The sequence below is a fragment of the Sebastes umbrosus genome, chromosome 12 (genome assembly GCF_015220745.1).
Source record: "Sebastes umbrosus isolate fSebUmb1 chromosome 12, fSebUmb1.pri, whole genome shotgun sequence".
NCBI lineage: Eukaryota > Metazoa > Chordata > Actinopteri > Perciformes > Sebastidae > Sebastes > Sebastes umbrosus.
Genome location: NC_051280.1, coordinates 25,714,618 through 25,742,307, shown reverse-complemented (window position 1 = coordinate 25,742,307; position 27,690 = coordinate 25,714,618). Strand labels below are relative to the sequence as shown.

General features: G+C 40.6%; 1 long non-coding RNA gene across 2 annotated transcripts in view; it reads left to right on the top strand.

Annotated features, from left to right (window-relative positions):
- LOC119498544 overlaps positions 1 to 27,690 on the top strand; it is a 192,966-nt gene that overhangs the window by 108,644 nt on the left and 56,632 nt on the right. For both annotated transcript variants that reach the window (XR_005209127.1, XR_005209126.1), the window contains exons 3-4: positions 21,662 to 21,784; positions 22,862 to 23,015. This is a non-coding gene — a long non-coding RNA (uncharacterized LOC119498544). The remainder of the gene's footprint in view (positions 1 to 21,661; positions 21,785 to 22,861; positions 23,016 to 27,690) is intronic.

Sequence of the window (27,690 nt, the reverse complement as noted above, 5' to 3'; positions counted from 1 at the left end):
CTACCAGATGTTTCTGACAACATTTGAGGAGAGAAATAGGCATTACAGTAACAGAATATTCATTCATATTTGATTTGATATGAGCTCAGGGCCATTTACTATCCAAAGTCTAATAAATAACGTGCACCAGGTGACTAGAACTAGAAATGAAGATTTTTTGACTTACAGCCTCCATACCTGTCTTTAAGTTTATTTTAAAATAAAGTCCATTGTTCATTATTCGGCACAGAGGGAAGTCTTAAGAATATACTGCTGTACATCCCACATGGAAATGAGGCGCTGACTCATTGTCTAGATTTAGCCACACACACACACAGGCTGAATCACTCCTGTGTGAAAGATTAGATTTCCAGGCGACTCCATTTAGACCAGAAGATGGTGATGAGGTCACTTTGGAGCAGTAAAAGTAAACTCGGCGTGACTCCGGGCTGTCAAGTCAGGTCAATTTTATTTATATAAACCCAGTATCACAAATCACAAATTTGCCTCAGGGGGCTTTACAATCTGTCACGGATATCCAGAGGTTTGGATATTTGGCATGTAAGCTGCTTATTTTCCACAGAGGAAATCAATTTAAGTAGATTTTCCGCTGTCCGATGACCTTTTTTTTCTGTTTTGGTTGATTCTATCTGTGAAATAGAATCATCATATATTTTTTTTTTTCCATCTGTCAGCACTGAAAACATACACTGCAGGCATGGCAGTTTCACACTGGAATAATGAGGAGCAGAGAAATGCTAAAACACGATGAGTGTCAGGCATCTCCCCTCATAGTGTCCATATATTCTAGCAGAGAAGCAGCAACACTTGTTTGCAGACAGCACATCCTGTGCTGCTTTCTCAGTCAAACAATACATAACATAATCTGGTCCAACTGGTCCGCTAATCTCTCATCTGCTACTGCGGCTAACAAATAAAGTGCTATGCTTTTTTGTTATTTTGGGCAAAGAACAGCATGTCCTAAATTAAATGAGGCAGTCTCACATTAAGAATACTGTGTTAAGTTTTTAAAGTAAACAGTAAGCAGATGCAAAGGTCTAATGACTTCCTCAGAGAACAGTTTGCATCTGTCAGCAGGTAACGCAGAAGTCTCTTTTGGATGCTTTCTGCTGCCATACTTGTACTACTAGAGCTGGGCGATATGGCCAAAATCTTCTATCCCGATATACTGTAGGTCTTTTCATATGTTGATAACGATAGATATCACGATCGGGCTGTCAAAGTTCACACAATACTTTATGATAATCACATGCAGTTTGGGGCAAGTCATAGTGAAGTCAGCACACTGACACACTGACAGCTGTTGTTGCCTGTTGGGCTGCAGTTTGTTATGACTTGAGCATATTTTTTATGCTAAATGCAGTACCTGTGAGGGTTTCTGGACAATATTTGTCATTGTTTTGTGTTGTTAATTGATTTTTGATAATAAATATATAAATACATTACAGCACATGCATAAAGCAAGCATATTTAACCACTCCTACGTTGAGAGTATTAAATACTTGACAAATCTCCCTTTGAGATACATTTTGAACAGATAAAAAATGTGTGATTAACTATGGACAATCATGCCATTATTTGCAATTAAATATTTTAATTGATTGGCAGTCCTAATCACGATATAGCATGTTTTCTGGTAATTCAATAACTAAATTAAGATATAGGCAGAGCCTATACTTTACCTAAACAGGTTTGGCATGTTTAGATAAGAAATGTAATGTGAATCAAAAACAGCTGATAAATTCGTTTTCCAGGACAGGTGGCAGACTTTAAAGCAGCAGGAGGTAGAATTGGAGCAAATATTATGTTTTGTTTTAGTTGGGCTGAGTCTGAGAAAGTGTCTGCATGTTGACCCTCTTGAAACAAAACAGCTGTTCACTCCGGCTCCCACATACAAAGAACGTAAAGCGTCGTCCAAATGACGTAAATAATACCAGTTTGGCCGCTGGTTTTTCGACATCACGATAGAAAAGATAAAGGAAAAATAGAAACGATAAGCATTTTATATCTTTTGACGATATATACATACATATATATCGTCATATTGCCCAGCTCTAACTTGTACAATACAGCACTGACACCCACAATATGATTCACCCAAAATAGTCAAGCACAGCGCTCAAAATGTCAGCAATTAGTTGGTAATTAAATGCAATTCCTTGTGGTCAAACGTTGGCATTTGGTGTTAAAGCAGTGTTCTTTAATTACGCGTTGCCGGGGAGAAAAAAATGTGCCCTGTGGAAAGTTCCGAATCCGATGGGAATCTTCCACTTCCCCTTCATGGTCCGTTCTAATCCCTTCGCACCAAATAGCCCCCTTGTTACACCGAAGCAAGGTAATTACCCGTGGAAACTGTACGGTGACATTTACTCTGACATCTTCCCCATATGCAGTCCTACCTGTAATTGGGCTGAATTAAGACACTTGGGTTCTATCGTGAATACCGCCCCCATCTAATCATCTCCGTGGGATCGGGCAGTTGGTATTTTAGTTGGATTTCTAGGTCAACTCTCCGGGGAGATGTTCAGGAAAATAAAGTACAAATGGGGTTAGAAGGGCAACACGGAGGATCTATGTTAGGTGTAAATCAGAGAAAAGGTGCGACCGCAATGTTGTTTTATGGTTATTATCCCGTATATTTGATTTGTTATGGACTGTTATTATCATACTATGGTATTAATTCTGTCCAACATACCTTTTGTCAGTCTCTTCCAATATTCTACTTACAGGAGTGTCAAACTCATTTTAGGTCATGGGCCACACACAATTTGATCTCAAGTGGGCTGGTCCCTTGAGAAATACTTTCTGAAAACGTTCACAATTAATGAACAATCCATTAACAAAAGAGATGATGAGATGTCTCGCTGATCTCTCATCTTCTAAGTTGTCCTTTGCAAGTTCTTGTATTTTACGCCATGATGAGTCTGATAGTGGCGCCGAAAATTTGATTCCTTGAGCACTGAAACACATCAATCACACTGGCTTCACATTTACCTCTGTGAAGAAATAGGAACTGGTCTATTTTTCTTGGAAAACCCGACACTCGGTTTCCACTTTTCTTCTTTTTGACAAAAATATTTTCCAATGGCTGCTCTTGCATGAACAGTAGCCTACACTTGACACCCCTGTTCTAGCCAGAACTACAGCGCCACATGTCCTGACTCCATGTGCACTGAGAGGTCACATCGACACCGACTTACAACATTTGCTAGAGTTATCACAATTGACTGACCAGCAGTCATTGTGCCCATTTCTTTCATTAAAGTGTTTTATGTTTCTGCATTCCCTAGCCTGTTTATTGTGATTGTGTAGTCGTCTCCTGGGCTTTCCCGCATCCTGATCTGCAATTACAGATGAAGATTTGAACCTAAAATGAAGTCAGAGGACAGCTGCAGATTCAGCCTCCAATTACTTTTCATTAAGCCTAGAGTCTTTATTTTCAAACAGGTGGAGTCTCTGCTCACCAGTCGGCCCTTCCTTTAGACTTTTTATTGTTCTCTCTGAGCATTTTGTGCAGCATCTACAATCTTGAGGATATCTTCCTCTCTCCTCTCCCTCGAGCGACGGCTCCACAGCTCATTGTTTCTCAGTTGGGGATATCACTAGTTATCCTGTTGCTTCAAACTTTCCTTTGCCTTGTCTCACAGTTTGAGAGGGAAGGGGGAATTCATATGTCATGTTGTGATTTCATGTAGGCTACTGTCTTTGAGAGAGAGAGAGACAGACCACATTTTCCCGTTAATCACATTTGATCGCCTGGTTGCAAGCACGCAGCCCTGCTCCACAGGTGCACCGCTGTTTTGCCCGACACACTTTGCAAAAGCGTTTTTGAATCGGCCGTGCCTGTCGCGACGCATCTCGGCATGGTTGGCCCCAACTGTACGTGAACTTTGGCCAGACCAGCTGGATGCCTACAGAATGCTTTAGTAGTGCGCAGTACATTTGGATAACACGTAGCTTTCCTAAAGACAAAATGTACAGCACATCTAGTATTCATATAGGAACTGTAGAGTAAAGTCAGCCTCATATAACATTTCTTGAAACTGGTGGATACGTAAGCGAGGAGTAGAGTTAGGGTGGTATATCAGAAGCAAAGTTTCAAACGTGCACTAACTTTAATGATCGCAGGTGAATTGAGTTCACGACTAATGCGTCACTTTTGTTTGCAGGATCAGAGACAGTCTTAAGAAATATTGCCCCCAAGTAATGTTTGTGTCTGATGGTTTTGTGGAAATGGGCTTTTCAATTCGGTTTCGTATCTTTGTATATTTCTATAAATCTTTGTATTTCCTCTTCCAGACTGTCACTGTTTCAGTATCAGGCCTGGGATCAGTACATTTGATTTGTTTATCCTGACCTGCATCACATTGAGATTATGGAGGCCTTGGCTGGCGCTGTGTTTGTCTCGCCATTATGCCAGCCCCGACGGATGCCAAACTCAAGGTTAGAGTGTCACCAGGTGTCGCGGCCCTGCATTCAAATACTCCACGAGGACAGCATATATACAGTAGAATCTACTGAATAGATCTTTGTATGCAAGTGCTCCAACCACTGCCATATTGTCAGAGACAGAAAACACAAAAACATCTCACAGAGTCAAGGAGAGGAAAGGGGGATGGCGAACAAAAGGAGCACCGGGGAGCGTGAGGAACGAAAGGTCAACAAACACGAGGGGCTTTATTGCTGTGTCTAAGGGTTTGCTACAGCATGTTTTTGTTACTCAACATTTTTCTCTTGTGAAAGTGTATTTTAAACACCCATCACATTGGCATTTTGCTCTACCTTCCTTCTCTTCCAGTCCTCCTGCTCCTCCTCCATCACCGCCGCCCTCCCCTCTGACATTGACCTTGAGAGAGGGGCCACTGCTGCTCTGCAACTTAATATGCCCGAGGCTTGGAGGAAAGCTCGGATGAGGTGCCGTGCCATGCATCATCTAGATTTATTGTCCACAGATCTAATACGCGGGTCCGCCACAATCCCTAGTTTATCTGGACACGAGTGTCAGTCGAGCCCCGCGCTTTCAATGCTCCACACACAGCCAGTCATGACATGTCGCAGGGGGCGAGAATGTATCTTAGATGAGGCGCGAGGAGGGGTGGCGAGCAAAAGCTGCCTGAGAATACATTGTGAGAGGCCGGTGAGAGGCAATTCATGATGCAACACACAGCATCTTGCGGCATACTGACAGGTGTCAAGTCCAGTGCATGTCCCCGCACGTCTGTCACCAAGATTCAAGATTCAACTTCAGCTTTAGAACATTCAACTGTCCTGAATCATAAGACGATGAAGAATGTGTCTTTAAATGAATGATGTGGAGCAGTGGTGCAGAGTTTTCTGACCTCTAGTTTTACTGTGGAGCAATGATTTAATAGTAAAGTGTAAAAGTTCATTCTTGACTTTGGAAACAGTAGTTTGACAAAAAAAAAACACCTCTGTGACACTTGAGCAAACTCCATCCGCTAAGGAAGAAATGCATTTGAAAGATCCACAAAATGCTGGTTAGTGGACCTTGAGTTCTAATGTTCTTTTACTCATTTTGATCATAATTATACATGTACTCACTCTCCATTTTTGGTCCCACCAACTGCTGAGAGAAATATCTGACTCTTCAGCTGCGAAATGTTCCACTGTGTTCACCAGCTAGAGGCCAACTTTGTCTGTTTTCTTTAGTGTACAGCGGGTTTTTTAGAGCTTTTCCACTAAAAACAACTGCCTGCTGCCGCCAAAAACAAGGCTTTGAGAGCAGAGTGAACCATCTGCCAACAGTAAAGTTGCGGGCCGTAAAGCCAAAACACTGAGCTGAAACACGCTCTGTGATCTTGTCACTCTGATCCAGTTGGTAAAATCCGGGTCTGTAAAGTGAAGCCAATGTTGAAGTGCCTTAAACTTGCATTCTTTCTAATAGCCAGCAGGGGGCGACTCTTCTGGTTGCAAAAAGAAGTCTGATTGTATAGAAGTCTATGAGAAAATGACTCTACTTCTCACTTGATTTATTACCTCAGTAAACATTGTAAACATGAGTTTATGGTCTCAATCGCTAGTTTCAAGTCTTCTTCAATACAGCATGATGTTCATTTACTAAATTATGGTCCCATTTAGAGTCAAATAGACCGTAAAGCAGGGTATGCTTTAGGGCGGGGCTACCTTGGGATTGACAGGTTGCTACCACGGCGTTGTCCGGTCTGGGAATTGTCCGCGTTTTCGTCTTATACCTTTTAACACTTTCACAGTGTGTTTTCAGTTCATGAAAGTTAATTGTAACATTTTGATCGCATTAAAATGTCTTATTCAGCGTTTGGCTGTACTTAGCTCCACCCTCTCGTGTCACTTCTGGTTGCAAAAAAACAAGATGGCGACGGCCAAAATGCCGAACTCAAGGCTTCAAAACGTCAGTCCACAAACCAGTGGGTGACGTCAAAGTGACTATGTCCACTTCTTATATACAGTCCATGCTCTGAACCCCTAACCTTCTACGTATCATGTGATCCATTATTATTATTATAAAAATACTGGTTAGTGCATCTTTAAGGATAAACACAAATAGTTTGTTTAAAAGAAAACTCTGTTTGTCTTCACTGTATACATCTCTGCAGGTCAATTGACATTTGTTCATATCAATGGCAATTAAAGCCCTCTCTTTCATCACAGCCTCACACAGCTCAAGATTGTATCAGTTAGTGAAGACAAGGACATGCAGCCCTATACGCTTCCACTTTATTGGATTTCTTTGTGGATCCATAGATTTTCCAGCAGGGTTAGCAGACCCACTCCACAGAGAGCTAGGAGAGGCAGGAGGGAGCATGTGACATATATAAATATGGGAAAAATAGAAGTCAAACAGAATGTTGACCCTTTCCTCTTGGCGTTAAAGTGCATCTCGCTCCCTGGAGAGAAAAGTGTCTAAGCATGGTCACACCTGCCAGAGGGCTAAACCCCTGAGGTGCAGCCTTCAGGCTGATATTCAGACAGTGCAAACAAGTGACACTGACTCTGTACAGTCTGAGTAAAAAAACATCCCACATTTTATGTCAACACTTGCAGCCAAAGCTGGTATCATTTGTACGAAAAATGTGGTGGGTGCACTGTGGGAGGTAGAGTGTACCATATATATTACAGCTGTGCTCATGGGCTCGTTTCATCTTTTTTGAGGATGTTAAAGTGACTATAAGGCGTTTTCGGACCAAGTAGTTCTGTGGACTTCCTGAGAGGAACTGCACACCGGGGAGCTCTTCTGAGAGCTACATACCTTCAAGGGCTTTTTTTATGTTTGCATTTTCACCGCCGATAGGAACGCTGAAGTGACATCAGCCGGCCAGCGCCACTCATACACGTCTCCAGACGGGAGATCGGCAAACGGCTACGTTTCTCAAGCTCTGTTAACTATTTTAGTAATGTTTATGCCACAATCAAGCAAACTCAAGCAAAATAACCGTCACGAAAGTACCTTTGCGATTTCGTTTTCAACCAGCTGTCATTCTTTGACTGAGTGGGTGTGCTTTGTGTTACTGGGTTAGCCTTTTTGCTACTGAGTTAGCCTTTGTGCTGACGTTATTGGGATAGTCTTTGTGTTACAGGGTTAGCCTTTGCGCTAATATTATTGGGTTAGTCTTTGTGTGACTGGGTTAGCCAAAGTGCTAATGTTATTGTGTTAGCCTTTTTGTTACTGGGTTAGCCTTTGTGCTAATGTTATTGGGTTAGCCTTTGTGTTACTGGGTTAGCCTTTGTGCTAATGTTATTGGGTTAGCCTTTGTGTTACTGGGTTAGCCTTTGTGCTAATGTTATTGGGTTAGCCTTCACTGTCGGTCCATTTCTCCGTGTTGTATTCCATTTGTTTCGTTACGAGCTGTTGTCGTGTTTTGTGTTGTTTACGCGGCTAACTGGTTTTTAAAAATGGGGGTTGCCGGTGTTGCATTGGCTCATGTGTTCGACCACCAGTTCCTCTTATGCTGGGAGAGTAACTACTCTGAATGAAGAGGTAAAAAATCCCCTCAAAATGGCGTTCCAAGAACTGAATCAGGAACAGTTTTGTTGCCAAGTATGTTTGCACATACAAGCAATCATGTTATGTTATCACTGATTGAGATGTGGTGAGTGCAGCATGCTTGAATGTCTCAATCTAAAGAGCCATGCAGCAGCAGGTTTTATGGTATGGGATGTGGTGTTATTACTGCAGGCTTTAGCTTATTTTAAGGTGGAAACGTTTATTGTGTACAGATAGTTCATTATCATAATTGCCCAGATAACATGAGACTGGCTTGTCTTGATTAGGTTTTTCTCGTCATAATAGATCTGAAAGGGTGGCAGTCAATTCCAATATTCCAATATTCCGTTATTCCAATAACGGTCCAGTGGATTCAAGCCTGAGCCAAAGGTTAATGGTTCCTGGCAAAACAAACCACACTATGGGCAATTTCTTATTGAAAAATGACGAGCTCTTTCAATGTTAAAAACGCTTGACTGAAGGATAAAGAAGGGCAGCATTTAGGGCTCTTTCTGCATAATGAAACCATATATAAAAACAGGCACTTTGCTAGTTATTTCTACAAATGTAAGGACACCAACACAAGGGAGATAAAAGCACACCTGTAATTCAGTCTAAGAGCAGACCTGGCAGCGTAATCTGCCGGATCATTAAAGGTGATAAAGGTGATAAATACTGATGAGGGGCCGTATTATCGGCCATAAAGAGCATTGGCCGGCGCTGGAATAAAAGTGTTGGTGTGAACGTTGTGAAGCGACACACTATTGATTGGTCTTTTGTGTTTGCCTCTCATCACAGAGAGGTGAGAGTGCTGAGAAAACAGAATTGTTGAACGTGGTTTGAAGGCATTGTCTTGCTAATGGACACTTCAGTATATTTTTCACTGCTCTATCATGTCATGTCACAGGTTCAACGGTTCATTTGATATCTTACAAAAAGTTATTCCTCAGATTTCGTTCTTTTTCCTACGGAAAAGATTGACTTGGAAAGGTTTAGGCAATAAAAATAAATTAGGTTTCGTAAAAGATAACATCATAAGTTAACATCAGAAGTGGCGTAACTTGCGTATGGAAGTTACGTGACCAAAATGACTTGGTTAAGTTTAGGAAAAGATCATAGTTTGGGTTACAGTAACTACGGAAGTGGCGTAACTTATGTACGGAAGTTACGTGACCAAAACTACTTAGTTAGGTTTAGGAAAAGATCATAGTTTGGGTTACAGTAACTACGGAAGTGGCGTAACTTATGTACGGAAGTTACGTGACCAAAACTACTTAGTTAGGTTTAGGAAAAGATCATAGTTTGGGTTACAGTAACTACGGAAGTGGCGTAACTTATGTACGGAAGTTACGTGACCAAAACTACTTAGTTAGGTTTAGGAAAAGATCATAGTTTGGGTTACAGTAACTACGGAAGTGGCATAACTAATGTACAGAAGATACGTGATAATTAAATCAACGTTGACTTCTGGTTTTGCACAGGTTACGAACACTTATCTCCTGGGCGAAAGTCCAGTGTTTTTTTACCTGCCCATCCCCCCCGACCTCCTCCCTGCACACCGTTTGTCACTCTTTATACTTCCTGTTTCACAATTATGTGGATTACATATAAATAGATTTTTAATTACAGTGCATTATTTTTCGTAAGTATAGCTACCAACAGTGTACGAGAACAGCCTGCACAGGGACATGAACCTGGGTCACTGTTTAGACAGGCTCTAATGACTATGCCAGTAATAAAAAACATTTTATTTTCCCCTAAATTATAAGCCAAGTCTAATTGTAGCTCAAAATGTCTTTAAGGGCATGTTTTTTTGGGAAGGAAATAAATTATTATTATTATTCCAAACGACTTCTGAAGTACTAGGAGAATTCAATCCACTCTCATGCATTACGTGAAAGAGGGTTTTGAGCTTTTAAACATCGCACATTATGCTTTTCAGCAGTCAGAGCAAGTCTGATGATACAAATGAAAGTGCACAGTTTGGTTTTCTTTGCACTTCCATATGTCTTTGCTTTTAGTTGCCTTAATTATAGTCGTCTCACCTTTTACCCCCAAAAGGCTGCACATTATGTTGTCCGTCATTAAAACCTTTTTAGAGATCACAGTTTATGAAGTGTCAAATAGATCTTTGTCAGCTGAACCGCTTTTTCAGGTTTGCAACACCTAAATGAAGAAAGGCTACTCGCTTTACAGTCTGAGAGGGACCGGGTGCTAAAAGCACTAAGCACTGAGAAGTGTCTCTTTAGGTGGTAATTGTAGGAAAACCTCTTTTCATGCTATATCAAAACATATCATTTTTCTGTGCGTCTTCAAGCGCTACCATCACATTACGATATGGCACCATATAAGCGCTAGTCAGACGTATAAAAGACATATTTCGACTTCTGCACCACCTTTTTATGACAGCAATTTTTGTTCTTTGGCATCTGGAGATTTCACACATAAACATCGCCAAACCATGGTGGATACATCTATGCATCTATCTATAATAAAGTGGATGTAGAAATAACTGCTCCAGTCAAAATCATCCCGAAACTTAAAGAATGTATTGTGGGATAATTGTAGCCATTTATAGCCAGAGAAGAATGGCAGAAAAACTTTTAGTTTTATATGGCTCCACTGAACACTACAGGAAAAAAAAAAAATGAAAGAGAGAAACATTCTCTTCCTTTCTCATGCTTTAATTATAACATGCTGTTTTTAACAGTTGAGCCAGTTTCTGAAGTTCTCTACTTATTTTGTTTAAAGTGCGAGCGAAAGAACAGAAGCTTTGTAGTGCGTTAAGATGTGACACGGCGATTCTGGCAATTTAGTTGTTATCCTTTAAATAAATGGATGTTTGAATCCATATTGGACTACTTTTTATTGCTTTTATTTCATGAAGCTTCTTGAAAGCAATAATATTTTCTGTAGAGTCATGCGTCGACATAATCACCCACCTGTTGCTCGGTCAGCTTGTCAATTCTGTGACCTTGCAATAAAACCAGACACTGAACAGCGTCCACTGCAGCTACAAGTGACAGTTATATTAACTTTATTTATATAGCACCTTTCAAAAACAAAGTTACAAAGGACTTTACAATGAAAACATGATAAAAGTAATTAAGAACCAGAATTTAAAGGTATAGTGTGTAGATTTGGTGGCATCTAGTAGTGTGGTTGCAAATTGCAACCAACTGAGTACCCCTCCACTCACTCCTCCCTTTCCAAAACTGCAGTAACGTGAGCCGCCGAGTGCAAAACTGTCGTCCGCCTCACTCAGAGGCCATCCTTACCATAATACCACTTTAGGAGCAACGAAAGTCAGATGGCGTCTGGTGGTACCACGTTTTTTTGCTCTGCGGCTCACATTACCGCAGTTTCAGAACTACGGTGGCCTTATGGGTAATGTAAAAACGTGAAAGGCTCTCTCTAGAGTCAGTGTTTGGTTTGTCCGTTCTGGACTACTGTAGAAACATAGCGGACTCCATGAAGAGGACCTGCTCCCTATGCAGATATGAAGGGCTCAATCTAAGCTAACGAAAACACAATAATTCTTAGTTTCAGGTGATTATACACTAATGAAAACATAGTTCTGAATATTATATTGCATTTCTGATAATACATCCCCAGAAATGTTACACATTGTTCCTTAAAGATATAAACATGATAAAGTAATTTAGATAGTTACAACAATACACCATCAGTTGAGAAAAAGCCATAAGATAAAAGTGAGTCTTAAGAAGAGAGTTAAAGTAAGATCCTCAGGCTGGGAGTTCCACAGCTGAGGGGCCCGGACAGCAAAAGGCCGGTCACCTTTGTTGACAAGTCGGGATTTAGTATTAGTAGGGCCCTGCCAGAGAATCTCAAGCAGCGATCAGGATCATAGGGAGTTAAAATCAATTCTATAACTCACAGGTAAGCAGTGAAGGGCAGCAAGGATTGGTGTGATGTGGTTGCTTCACTCCGATCAAACAGACAAACTAGGCAGCGTTAATCAAATATGAATCAATATTCTGTTACTGTAATGCCTATTTCTCTCCTTAAATGTTTTCAGAAACATTTTGTAGTGTACTGTTTAGCTGTAAAATGAGAAAGTTTGCTCCAGTTGGTGGGCGGTGATTAGTATTTATTTCCTCAATTGATCTCAACATGGCTGCCGGGTCACAAACTTTCTATTACAATTTTTACAATCCAAGTAAAAATGGGACAACAACTTTTTGGCAAAAACATGAGGTTAAATGGCAGCAAATCCTGTGGGAAAATTCCTCAAATAGAAGGAGGGCATGTGTTTTATCCAGTCCCAGATATTTATAAAACTGAGTACTACTAGAGAAACATCCTCTGTGCCTCTGCTGTCTGTATGCAAATTGAAATGGGTCTAGCATAATTTCAGTTTTTGCCTAATCAGTGTTTTCAAAGCCCCCTTGCATTCTTTGCACAGTTTTTATTGGTCCATCTTGTGCAGGTCACTACTTTTCCTCTTTTATAAAGAGTTGAGTCTCTCTGGGTAAAGAAAAAAGTATGGTGTCAGCAGTGATACTGTCAATAATTCCACAGTGGGGGTCCAGAATTGTTCTCTGCAGTGCAGTTTTAGCCAACTTTGCTACCACCAAAGCCAGCTAGAAACATGTTAGTCATCTTACCACATTTCAGTGAAGTATAGAATGATTTACAGTATATATTTCCAAAGGAAGCATATGTTTGAATGAAAGATTCAGTCTAACTCAAATGCCTCCTCTTTCCTATTCTGCCATGCAGCCGTGAATCCTGCAACCATTTCTTACTCCACCTTTTAAACTGTTAACTAACCTATTAGGAAGGAGGGTATGACGATTGATCTCTCCATTAGAGTAGAAACTCCGGTCTGTATCGGGTTCTTTTGCCACATTGGGGGAGTAAAAACAAAGCGCGCAGGATCTTAAATAAGAGTCGCTAATTGTCATAGATTTCCTGTCACCTATAGTTTGTTCGATAGGTGACAGGTAGTTTGTAGTTATCGATCCCTGGGGGGTAATTGGGATGTTACAGTTGCTCTTATACAGTATATAAGCATAAAGAAATATAAGAAAAATTCAAATAAAGGAGTATGTAAATTGTATGTAAATTATGTAGATAATGCTACAATATATAACACGTTATATGTAGAGTAAAATAATTAACGTAGACAAATAAATAATAAATGAGAAATATAAGAAATATGTACAAATATATAACAATATACAGTATATCAATAATATATAACAGTGTAAATAAGAAATTAAGAAATGCAAGAAGATTTCTTGAAATGTACAGTATAAATGAAGTATTAATGCACAGTTGAGTTATTGTACAGTTATTGTTAGGGCCGGGACAATACACCTGTCTCTCAATTCAATACTATCACGATACCTGCATGCCTATTCGATATGTATTGTGATTTTTAAGTATTGCGATTCAATATTATGATTCATTGCGATTCTTGTTAACTTGAAAAAGTTGAATCATTCACTTCTAGGGTATTTTTACTTTGGAAAATACCTAAATTAAAAATGACGGATATGACGTCACGTTACTCAGACTATAACAATAAAAGTTGTAACTTCCTTTTACCTCCGCATAGACTCAAATGAAGCTAATATATCGATTCTGGCATTAAAAATTGATTTCAAAATCGTAAAAAAAAAAGAAAATTGCAATGCATAGGTGAATAGATTTTTTTCCCACCCCTAGTTATTGTACAGGGAAGTTAATTTTGACTCAATATCATTCAAACTTTTTAAAAAAAAAAATCATATTGTTTAATAATCTTTTTATTCAATAATTTTGGCACCTTTTTTGGGGAAGCAGCAGCATATATCTTTACAAACTGAATGAGACGTGTCTCACGATCTTATAGACAAGGTGAAAAATATAAATGCTAATTGCTGATGACTGTTAGCTGTTGAAGAAAGGCTTGGTATGTGAATTGCAGATTTGACTTGTGAAACATGACCACCTGACTTATTGTAGCGATGTCCTTTAGAAACTGTAACACAGTGATCCAATCTGAAAAGTGAATGTAGGACACAAAAAGCCCCGCTGTGCCAATGTCCCCCCAATCACCCTATACCTCCTGTTCACAGCTGACTGATGATGCAAGAACTTGATTTATTACATCTGTCTTCATCAGGTCATTACGTTATCAGTCCGTCTGATTTAACATGAATCATTAAGCAATACAGATTTATGGTGTGAGAGTTGATGTTAATGTAATCCAGCAATTCACCTTTTATGATATTTTCAACCAATAGATAGACGATAGAAAACAGACAGACCTCTCCATTGCCAGCCACTACCAATAATCAGGATATAGTTATTAAAATGATCAATAAATAATAACTAATGACCAATGAGGATTAAATTTTTCCAATTAAAATGATCCATCACTTGTCTTACAAGCTGACGAAGCACCAACCTACGGCAAGTCTCTGGGGAACACTGAGATTGGATGCCAGACAGTGAGCAGTGACAGAAACCAATGCCCAATCTGAGGTTGCATCTTTTCAATAAGCTAAACAGTAGATGACAATGGACAAATAATACAAATGTATGAAAAATGCTTTCCAAATGAAAATAAGCAACAACAAAAAAGCCAGCGAAACACAAATAAGCAAAAAGCACGCAGTACATGCTGGCAAACTAGATGAGTGGATGGGGGATGACATAAACATTACAGCTGACTTTTTCACAATGAAGCCGAGAGCTTGCTCGCTAATTACAGCAGAGATGTAAAAGACATAAAGATCTCAGAGGTGATTTATCATCTCGCTAAGTGCTGTGCAATAATATTACTTTGTAGTTTGCTTTATTGCTCGACAAAAGGATCCTTGCGATCCTGGTTGCTCCCTGGTGGCGTTGTACTGTACATTGTTGAGTTTGAGGAAATGTTCAGAGAAAGTGATGCACTTAGAAGTCTTAGCAGGTGGAGGTTTGTTTAAGCCAGAAATCTCACACAGGCTGTGATAGGAAATGGTAAGTTTTCAGGGAAATTTATAATTAACAGGCAGCTGACACAGCAATGTTCAAACTGGAGTAATGTGATCACTGGATGTGGTTTTTGTGTCTCCGTCAATAACCTGGCAGCAGGAGGGCTTTCATGCAAGTCAGCACTAAACACACCACAACTGCATGAGACAATCATACTTTCCTTTTAAATGAAATGTTACTATTATGGAACCAGTGAATCGATAAAAATGCTGCACAGCTCTCAATTTCTCATCAGGTGTGTGTGTGTGTGTGTGTGTGTGTGTGTGTGTGTATTACCTACGTTGTGGGGACTCAAACCTGTTTACACAGTCATGTTGTGGGGACTCGCTTTCCAAATGGGGACAAAATCCCCATCCCCATAACGTAAATTATTATATTTTAGGGTGAGGACTTGGTTTAGGGTAAGGTTTAGGTTAGGATTAGACAAGTAGCAGTTACAGTTAGGGTTAGGGTTAGTGTCCAGGAAATGAATGTAAGTCAATATAATGTCCTCAAAAGTCATGAAAACACGACTGTGTGTGTGTGTGTGTGTGTGTGTGTGTGTGTGTGCAAGTGAGCCTTCTGGCGTGCAGGAGCACATGTTTCAGTTACACCCTCTCGGGAGCGATGTCCCTCCTGAAGCATCATCTTTTCATTCGACAGTCATTACTCTTTGTCAGCGGCAATATGAGGAGCCGCGTGCAGCGAGGGCTCCCTTTCAGTTTGCTGCTCGCAAACATCACAGATCAACAGCACTTATTAAAGCAACAAGCCTAGGAAGCACAAATCTGTTATGCATCAACGTGTATGCAGTTATTCATCATTTTACCTGAGGAAGCTGCGTTGCCATTTGATAAACATGAGGGTTATCGGGGAGTGTGGAATTACAGAGAGCGCTGCTCGGTTATTTGGCGGTGACGGGATGGAGTGATTTGTCAGGGGAGGTGTGAATCCAACCGGGTGCTGAGATTAATAGTCATTTGATCAGATAACAGAGTGGTACGCACAGCTTTGTTGTTAGTCTGTCAAAGGTTTTTTTTGGTAATAAACTAAAACACAGTAATTGATTGAATTTATTCATGGATCCTCAGATACAGCTCCACTGTGCAGCGTGCCCAAATGAAAATACCCGTAAACCAGGAAACAAGTCACCATTTGATATATGAATATGGATGTCTTCCTCTTGAGTCACATTTGCAATCATGTTCATACAATATGCAGCCTCTGTATATTTCTTTGACAGGATTCATTTGTTTGTTTTTTCTCAAATGGTTTAAGTTGTCTTGTTTGGATACCATGTGAATTACTTTGTTGCTGCTTTGAGAACAGCTATTCAATTTTTAAACTTTTTCAATTAGTTTCAAAGTGGAGTAACAGCCGGGCTGGAAATTAGCAGCTGCCACCAGCCAAATGTTGGTAAAATATTCAGTAGGCTGCTACATTAGCTTCACTCACCAGCCAAAACAACAATGGTAATCTATTGAGTGGCTGGTAGATTTTGGAACAGTGGCAGGTGGACAAAAACAAAGTTAATTTCCAACACTGAGTAACAGGAAACACGGGCAGACAGAAAGGAGGCTCACAAGTAACAAAGGTCAACAGCTAGAGTGGAACCGAGGCTTATTGAAAGAGGCTGGGACACGGGGTCCTTTTGGTCTTGAGCCATGGGGTATGACACATGCGCAGACCAGATTTAACTGCGCATGTGTTGTACCCCAAAGATATGACGCAATGATGAAGCATGACTCCTCTTTCCACCCTCCTTGAGTGGAACCAGGAAGTCACAATTACATGGTCTGCAATCTCAGAACCCATCGGCTATCGGTCTGACGACAGATAAGTCTCTGGGGGCAAGGGGCTATATTTCTGGGGTTCCAGTGTAGTCAGCGAATATCCGGACCAAGACTTCCTTTTCCGTGCGCTGTTCATTGTTTACAGTCCGATTAGCAACTTGAGACACGCGAAGTAGCCAGTTTACAAGCTAATTTTAAACCAATAAAAAGCTAAATCATTGTCAGATGATAGCCGGTGGGTTTCGAGATTGCATTTCAGCCAATGCGTTCCGCCTCTTTTGCTCTCCACACGAACTGTTAACCAGTATTCAAACAAAGCCTGCTCGAACGTGATTGGTCAATACTACTCGGACTACAAATGGAAACCAGATCGTTTCCGATACCAAAATCTTGTCCTTTTGTCTACAGATTCTGCATTAATATGCAGATAATATGCTGTTTATAGAGATTACATAGTCTGTGTCTTAGACCGTTGGGCCGCTTGGATACCAAATTGACCACTGGCTAAACCCCTCCCCTGAACAGCAATTGTCCAATCATAGCGTCGCAACTGTAATTAGGCACTTGGATCGAACTTGGATTTCATCACATGATGAAGCAATGTGCATGGGGCTCTAATAAGGTGGTACTCGGCATAAAGGGTTAAGAAACTCAAGCACATTGTGTAATATTTCCCCACTGTGTGGAAACTAGAATAGACACATTCACCGTGACGTCACCCATTGGTTTGTGGACTGCCAATTTGAAGTCTTGAGTTTGGCATTTTGGCTGTTGCCATCTTGGTTTGTTGTTTTTTTGCAACCAGAAGTGGCACGAATGTTTGGAGCTAAGTGCAACTGAACGCTGAATAAGACATTTTTAGGAAACCAAAACTGCTTTACGGTCTATTTGACTCTAAATGGGACCATAATTTACTTGAAACTAGCAATTGAGACCATAAACTCATGTTTACAATGTTTACTGAGGTAATGAATCAAGTGAGAAGTAGGGTCATTTTCTCAAAGACTTCTATACAATCAGACTTCTTTTTGCAACCAGAGGAGTCGTCCCCTGCTGGCTATTAGATAGAATGCAAGTTTAAGGCACTGTTACATTGGCTTCTATTTCAGACCCGGAGGTTGCCGCCTAGTGGAAAACTGGTCCTTGATGTTACTATACTGTATCAGACTTTAGGCTAATATCTCTGTCCTACTTTATTGGATTTGGGGAAATTTACACTCAAGCCAGTCTTAAGCGTTATTAGAGATATTGTTACGTTCGCCAAACACATCGGTTCATCTTGAAACCTTTTACTTTGTAACGTTAAGTCTGGTTTTGTCTACCTATCTGTCTGTCTGATATCAAGGAACATATTGTTTCAAAAGTTACTAAACATTTTATTGGTTAATTCACCCCTGTTATCATTGTATATGTGCCATGAACAGAAGGCTTGACAGCCGCAGTTTAAAACTAAAAGTTTAATACGTTACTCTACAGTCCAATAGTTCAATGTTCGACTGCATACACACATACCCCCTCTCACACACTCTATCTATAAGCTATATGGGTTGAGCATTACATATTTTTACATCTGGGAGCAGCCCAGTGAAACACAGTCTTCGCTCTAAGTCACTTAGCATCTCAGCTGGTGGTCAGGAGCTTCCATAAACAGATATTCACAGTCAATCAGGGAATTTTCCCACCGCCCACACTGCCGGCTATGCATTTTAAATGGCCTTTGGAGATATGCACAAATGAATATAAAATGGATTGCAGACCAATCCATCTTCCAGCCATCGCCGCATCAATAATAAAAGAGGGAGATTGTGACACATTTATTGACTGAAATACCTCCAGCTTTATTTCTACTGTACTTCAGTGTGTGCATTATTTAAAATAACTCCACTAAAATCATTGCCATCACCAAAAAGTTGCCTCTGAGAATGCTCTCGTTGCTCGACCAGATGGCATAGTTTAGCATGTTTTAATTAATCTTGTGCTATTGGAGTCGGCTCACTGTTTTCGGTAACTTGTGAAATAAGTGGACGGAGCATATGCTTCCAATATAGAAACTCCATGAGTGTAGAATTAAAGGGATATTCCACACAAAATCTACATCTTTTAATTATTTTCGAGTGACTTGTTTGTCCTTTAAAGGGACTATTTGTAACTTTCAGAATTGCTTGTTAACACCGACACCTGTGGCCGTTAAGTCAACGAAAGTCAGCGTCGGGCTCACGCTTGCTCGCTCTAAATAGACATGAACGAGCATCGCTCAAAACAGTGAGGCGACACACGTCAGTTAAAACCACAATATAACTCTATATTTCACCTGCTTGGCAGTAATGTTAGCTGACCAGACGAAGGTCTCTCCATGAATCACTGCTGATCCTAGTATTGGCTTTTCATGCTTCAGCGTCGGTGCCGGAGCTCCGCAGCGAGACACGTTATCGCCTCCCCGACCGGGTGCTTCAGCATCCTGACTGCGCCCGCAGGGGAGACACCGGCACCCGGTCGGAGGCGATAACGTTTCTCTCTGCGAAGCCCCGTCACTTCACAAGACACGGGAAAGCTCTGTTGGTCTGGAGGAGCTGCAGCATTTATTTCTGCACAAACGTCCACTGTATATTCACTAGATATTCTCAGAGCTAAACTAACTCTTCTGCAGTGTGGAGTGAACGCGCGTTCACGTCTAGAGGTGGAGCGAGCTGAGCGAGAACGCGCGCTGTCTGAATGAAGACAAGCAGGCAGCGGAGGAGAGGCTCCAGCCACACGCGAGCGCGCATATGCGAGCGCGCATGTGTCCCGACCAGGTACATTTATACGCTTATAAAGTTACAAACAGTCCCTTTAACTGAGCACAGACACTGTGGTTGGCTTGAATTCACTCAGTGGTTGGGGTGGACGACACGATACGTATCACTTACCATGGTTCCTATACGATTCAAGGATGATATTTGGCTCATCCTGAAAGATACGATACGATTCAATGACTTGAAATCGATACAGTAACTTTTTTTCTTGCCAAAAATTCAGTGTGACTGTGAAATAAATAGCTGGATACTGGACAGTGCAGGTCAGGATTCCTCAAAGTTTTTCTTGTAAGGGAATTGGGGACAAATTAATTACGGATATAAACAAGCAAACACAACGATTCATGGCAAATACATACACCTTTTATTTGGAAATAATAAAAAGTGCAACTAGGGACCTAAGGAGATTTTGTTCTCATTTTCCATATAAATGGTAGAGCAATAACATCGGCGTCTCAGTAGGTGCGTGGAAAGTTTGGTCGTGTTGCTGTTATATTTTATCCGGCCTTTGCATATTCTGCAAACAGCGAGTGATTTATCAAGGACGTCTCCCAAAATGTTTCCACACGCTGGACTTCAAACGCGGCTTGAAAATCTCTCGCTCATCTGGCTCTTCCCCGCCATCGGCCATGCTTCGTTTTGTTGTCGTCTTTCTGAGATGACGTCATACACAAGGGAGAGTGAACCGGAGTAACGTTTAACATTTCTTTACTATTTAAAGTGCTAAAAACAATACATCCATATAACGTTTTGTCGTGCTTAAATACAAGGTGCAAATTCTTAGGATCGATTCAACAGATTATTTACCTTGAAAATAAATGTTAGATCAATATACGTCCCCTGTGAAGGACAACTTGCTGAGTACCTATCGATATAGTTGGATCGTAGGAAGATAAATCAATACATCGATGTAGTAGATGAATTGTTACACCCGTACTAGTGGATTCCAATAGTTCATATGTTCTTCTCTGGTCTTCTTTCATTTATCATCTCATTTTCATCTCTGTTCCTTTTTTACTTTCCTGTTCTTCACGCTTCTTCCTCTTTCCCCATATCTCCACACCTGTTCATCCATATTTCTCTCTCATTCTGTCTCTCTTCTCTCGTCACCTCCTGCCTTCCCTCTACTCCACCAGCTCCTTTTGCCTTTCCATTTCCACACTCCTCCCTGTTGACCGTACACCTCTTTCCACATATCAGCCTCATGTTCCTTCTTTCTTTTTGCTCTCGCTTCTCATCTATCTCCCTCTCCCCCCGCCGTCCCCGTTCATCTCGTCTTTTTTTCCATATAGGACCCGGTCAGCTCTGCGGAGTAATTTACTAGACATACCAGCGGCAACATGAGTGATTTCCCACCGGGGCCGCAGACACTTCTAATCACATCCTCAGGGACACGAGGAAACAGAGGGATAGGGTGAAGAATAACAGACAGGTGGTGAGAGAGAGGTAGAGGAAGCCCATTAGGTAAATAGGTAGGGACACAACCCCCTGATGGAGTTAGATATCATCCCGGTGAATTAATCAGCTGGCCGAGCAGGAAGCGTGATACGCTCACAAGTGGGACATCCGCAGCGTTGACATTTGATCGGTTGAAAGGGGTTTCTTAGCTATTCCTCATTTGCTAATTTTAGCACGGCTCCATGTGGGGTCATATTTAACAAATGTGTTCAAAGTTGGTTGAAAACTAGGACAATCTTATTGTCTGTCTGGATACTCCATCACACCAGTACAGTAGGAACTGAATTCATAAGAGGAAGCCTCTGTATCACCTTGACAAATTCCCACTGCGTCCTCTACGTAGTGGTTTCTCCATCAGATAGCAGAAGAGTGGAAAGTCCGAGCTGTGCAGTTTTTTATTTTATTAAGATATATAAAAATGTAGACCAGAGCAATTTTAATGAATCAACTGTGCCAGGACAGATGACAGGTTTGTGTTCTAAATTTATGCACATTTACATCAATATACTGCGTTCTGGAGGAAGGGAGGCTGGCGGTGGCGGATGTGTGCGTTTACATGTGTACCCCGCGTGTGTCGACTTCCTCTGATTGAAGGCAAAGGCGACCTCCACTGTCAACCCGAGTGACATGTTTAGAAAAAGACTTATGTCCACATTACACCCTCACAGGTTCACTCCCCACCTGATTAAGAAACGGCGGACGGAGAGACGGACGGAGAGGTGCCCTCTTCATGATGTATCTGGACGTGGCGCCGACAGCTCTGATGACTGATGGGAAGAGACTGTGGAGAGGTGAGGAGCTGGGTAAACTTTGTGATTGCGGGGCCTTCTTCCCCACACGGACTGTGTAAATATTGTATTCATTCAGAGGATGGAAAGATGTCAGACCTGTTTTAGTTTGGCCCTAAAATGCACTTAGAAGCAAACAAATCATCTAAAAGTAGGGTCTAATTCCAAAACATAGTAATTCAGTTGAAAATGTTGGATGAATCACATTAAAAACGATATACATGGTGATAAAAATGATAGTAAAATCATAATAAAATGCACCATATCAGCAATTTTGCATGTTTTAGCCCATTAACTACAAATTGCATGTACTCTACATTACTGCTGACCATTTTCTAAAACATACCACAAATGTTCTGGTTGATTTCCCACCTTCCAGGCAGTATCTGAGCAGTATGGTATGAAAATCAACTTTAACCCTCCTATTTTCTTCCCGCCAACCATGCAACTTTTGTCTTCGGGTCTAGTTTGACTGTGTGAAAGCAAGTAGTATAAACTGTCACTGTGTTACACCTTTTTGGCTTACTTCATTGGAAATCATTACCACAAGTTTTACACTTTTTTTTGGAACTTATGATTAATAAACCTAATTTCTGTGAAATTATACCTATTTTTTTAGTTAAAAAAAAGCAGAAATTATTAATTATTTTGACTGTAGTTGTTATCGGAGGAGCATAATGTTGATGTATTATCACATACTGGTATAAAAGTCAAAGTTTAGTCAGAATATTTATTTGAAAGCATCAAAAAAAATTTAATGGCAGCACATAATGACACCTGTGGTCCGCCCGGGTCAAAATTGACCCGGTCTGGTTCTTCGACTGTTTATTAAAAACAGCAAAGCAAGCTACTATCTAATGCTGTAAAAAAAGGTAATTGTGAATTCTTTCATATCTTGTGTGTGACAGAAGCCCTGTTCAGAAGCATTACATTACAAATTTTCACCCAGTTCAGTGTTGCACCTTTTTAACCAACTTCATTCCAACTCATTACCACAAGTTTTACACTTCTTTTTGGAATTTATGTTCAATAAACCTCATTTATATGAATTTCAACCCTCTGCTCACTTTACCTTACCAGGTGCTGCGCTGCTTACCTGAAAACTGCTACTGCTGCTACTTCTTCAAGACGGCTGCTCCGGAGGGAAATCCTGCTCCTCTGGAGGTGGCTCGGGTCCAACTCAAGGATGTGTTCCCAGCTGATACTCCTCGGAGCACTGCTTCACTTCAGCAAGGTAAGAAAAATGTGTTTGTGCTATTAATCTGCATACGATGCTTTGGCTCTGTTTAATCAATGTAATAAGCTATAGGGCTGCCAACGCTGCTGACTGTTTAATAGCTGTCCTGCAGATGGGCTTGTACAGGAGGCCATATTATGCTGTTTGCTGAATGCTATAATCTACCCATAGCTATGTGCACTGGTATTAACAGTGGATTAAGTTGTTGTAGTGGCTGCTGAGCTCATTTTCTCTCGGTGGTTGTTAAGCGCCTGTGTTATGATGTTGTTGATTTATGTAGTGGTGGTGATACATAAATAGTAATTGCAGTTGCTTTGGGGGGCTCTGCTGGCTCAGTGCAAAGTCAGGCTTTATGGATGCAAACATGACTCTTGTTTTGCACACAGCCCATTAACATACTTGCAGATATTTACCTGTAATGTTAGCGTCATTGGGAACTCAACAGGGCTTCTGTCACACTTCTGTCAATCCTATTAATCAATCATCAAAAGAGTTGGCGATTAATTTAATAGCTGATAACTAATCGATTGATCGTAGCAGCTCTACACCTAAACTGCTGAGCTCTTGTATGGTTTATTCCAGTCTGTACCTATTACCAAACTAAGCTTGTATTCATATACTAATGGTCATCTACTATTCATCAATGCTACATAACATTTTATAAGAGGAAATTATCTGCTTCAGACTGTGAATTTGTCATTTTAAAATGCATAAATCAATGATTATCTCCTGCATCAGTGATGTGTCTTAGCCTGCGGCTGCATATCAGGTGGATTGCCGAGTTTATACTCATCTTCATCTAATTTCATTTGTATATTTCCTTCGTCGTCTGAGCTACTTAGCAGGGGGAAGGTCAGACAGTGGCTTGTTCCTGTCCCAGACATACAGGGGATTAAACATGACGACTGGTGTCGGGCATTGTATGTAAGGTTCCATTCCAATTCCGTACTAACATGCTATTTAGTACGCTAAAACAGCATGTGAGATATTTGAATATCTCCGAAACCTTGGTATGAAACCAACAATAGGCAAATTGCATTGTATTTACGGTGAAATATTACAGAATGCAACACTGGACACAACGGCGGCATAAATATCCCACAATGCAATGCAGTAGGGACGAGTGTACGAATGTACAGCTCTGTAACATCAACAACGCTTCAATTTAACTGTAAGTAAAAGATTTCACTTTGCTTGGCGTAAGATATATTTTAAATTAATTCATAATTTAATTTTCACAAATTGTCGTTTTGATCACATGAGGTTGGTATATGTTACCATGGACACACGTCTCTAACCGGCAAGGAGGCTCTCAGGAAGCGACGACGTAAATTGCAGTTCAGTGCGTCCGAAAAGAGACATACTACTGTTTATTCACACAAAAGTATGTTGAACGATGGTACACCTGTTGAGTATGTGGTGCATAGTATGCGATTTCAGATGAAGCCTATATGCCCAATATCAACTCTGTACAAATTTACATTCATAAATAAAGTTTGTTTACCTCAGATAAAAAGACAGAAGCAGACAAAAGTTACTGCCCTAATGGAAACTAAGATTATATCTGCGTCAACACACCACGAGATGCACTACTCTGCTACCGCTCCAGGAAATTGGTGACACACCAGTTTTATCTGCGACGGGATAAAAAGAGAGCTTGATGGTTTGATAAGCATACACATCATTAGACAGTGCTACTCTTGACTATATCCCTCACCCTTGAGAAAATAAAGACCTTCTGTGGTCGTGAAGGTTGGTACTCAAATTTGGGATTACCGAACGAGAGGCCATTACACCGAGCACCTCTGCAGGTCTCGGAGGTTGCCATAGAGACTGCCTTGTTCACCTCCTCAAGAGTGCTGCTGGCGGGTGATTACTGCACATGAGATTGAAGTCCGTTATGTAAAAAAAAAAAAAAAGAGACCTGACTCTAGATGAGAAAATTATATTCTTGGGCTACAATAAAAGAAATAAACTGAAAACAACGCCTGCAGCGGAAAGACTAACAACGGTAACCTTCGACAGCTCTTCCCCGCTTCTTTTAACTTTAAGTTTCACTGGCGCTTAATGCGGCTCTAAAAATATTCAAATGAACTTACTTTATATAATTCTGCCAACAGCTGATTAATGCACTGCAACTATGGAGAGGGGTTACAGTAATGACTCCAATATTTTTGTCAGTTTTTTTTTTTTTTTAATGGTGTGTAGTGTGCGTCTCTACAATGGTGTGTGTTTGTGCCCGAGCTATTGTGTGTTTATGTGAGCCAGGAAGGAGCATGTTCAGCATCTGTAATGAGGTGGAGGACTGTGTGGAATGTGGATTAGAAAGGAAAAAGTTGAGAATCTCCTGAGGGGCCAGAGGCCAGAGGCCAGAGGTCAGGGGGGGGCTCATTACAGTGATGTGATGTGATGCGCTTGCAGCAGAGACAGAGGGGCAGAATAAACACAGTGTCACATGAATACTACCTTTCTGTATATTCAAAGCACTTCAATCATTCCTACCTGAACCTACTTGTCTTTCATAGTATGTACATATTTTACGATGTAACTGTGCCTAAAACTGCATTTGGCAGTTTCTGACCACTATTAGCTTCTCAAATGCTCACAGCTAATAAGTAGGGCTTGAAGATATAAAAAAAATATATTTCAGGTTAATCTAATTATAAGGAAAGGAATCTCTGTCTGTCTGTCCCTCTGTGTGTTATTCCGTTATCTCGAAGACCGCTCATCCAATCTACATCACACTTGGCCAACCGTGTCTAACTCGTCAAACACCGCCGATTGGGCGGCGCCCCTCGACATCCAAAACCGACACACGGAGGTACCCTTTAGCGACAGTTTATGATGAACCGGGCTTTCAACTAACTCCAATGTAAACCCACCGGCAGCGTTATTCGACGGTCAGAGCAAGTGACGTAGTATTAATAGGAGGGATGCACCGATACCGGACTGGATATCGGGCCGATACTGACTCAAATAGCTGGATCGGATGTCGGTGACAATAGAGCCGATCTATTCAATTTAATTCTATGTTTATATACTATATACATTATATACTGGAATTTTAATTCCTGTTTAAGTTTTAACCAATTTTTTTCAAGTTTTCAACCAATTTCCTGTTAATTTAAGAAGATGTTTTATGAAGTTGTTGGTGTACGATTTATTATTTGAATAATAAATAACCTTTCAGTATATTGATATCTGTGTATTCATTTGTTGCGTTTTGTTTTAGAAAGATAGGAAAGCAATATTGAAGTCAAGCCTGATGTTTATTTACACATAAAAGAATGATTTCAGTCGCGTCCATACAGTGAGGCATACAGCTTACTAATTAAAGACTAGTATCGGATCAGTACCCAGTATCGGCCGATACCCAAAGCCCAGGTACCGCTATCGGTATCGGAAGAAATTAATATCCCTAATTAATAGCGTGAAAGTCTACTAAGGGCGTGCGGGAGAAGTGGTGGATGGGTCAAAAAAACACAAGACATTCAACCAGGAGACCGTTGTTCATGGCCCGTGAGAAACTAAAAGTAACGTTAACTTATTTTGTCACTTACGTCGTTCGTCACGTGACTCGTTGGTATCATCAGTCCTGTGAGTCACGCGAGTTATTTGTATCGTCACCCCCCAGATTCAGAACACGGAAGTCCACGTATGGAAGAGGTCAGGGTGGTGGACGGGTCAACAAACACTGCACATTCGCCCAGGAGACCGATGTCCGTGTCTCGTTTCCAATGTTGAAACTAAAATTCAACATTCACTTATTTTAATCATGATGTTTTATTAAACCTTACAAAGTAGTTTTGTTGCATTTTTATGTTTTATTTCAATTGAGAACGTTAACCACGTGTTTAAAACTGTTTAAAAGTGCGACAGTAATCTGGGAGAACATACGTCTCCCTCTAATTGAGAATGCAGTGTAGTTGTATGGGATCGTAATTTAGTAGGAGACAAGGTTGCCCTTCATGTCGCTAATCAGTCCTCCACTCAGTGTCTTGGAGAGCTCACCAGAGGCAGCTTGATTGATTTATTCCCCGCTGCACATTAATTGGTGGTTAGCTTGTGTACCTTTGTTCTCATTTGCTCATTAGTTGAACTAGCCCTGATATGATGAAGTGTTACCCTTCTACTCGGCTCTAGAACTACCACAGTTGTTGCTGGAAGACTGCAGGACACAATACTTTCAATTCTTATCAATTTTTGTCGGAGTTTCGAAATGTTTTATTCCCCTGCTGTGCTGGTGTCCTTCTGGCTGCCTTTCCCCTATTTATCTTTTATTATTGTATTCTAGACATGAATAATAGGGGTGGGAAAAGAAAATCCATTCACCTATGTATCGCGTTTATTTATTTTTTACGATTTTGAAATAGATTTTTTTAACGCCAGAATCGATATATTTGCTTCATTTGACGGACTTGGCGAAGTTAGCGGAAGTATACACGTGTGACTACGTCCGGTTTTCAACATAAGGTGTTAACAAAGGGAACTGTATGTACAAAATACATATATAGAAATAAAATTGATTGGATTATACTCACCACGAAGTATAAAATATGACATGACCTCTATAAATTAAAAAGCAAATACCACTAATTTGTGAGGGAAATGTCTTTATTCTTTGATTTTTGGGTTGCGGGAAAAGAAATTTAATAAATAATGTCTGACAATT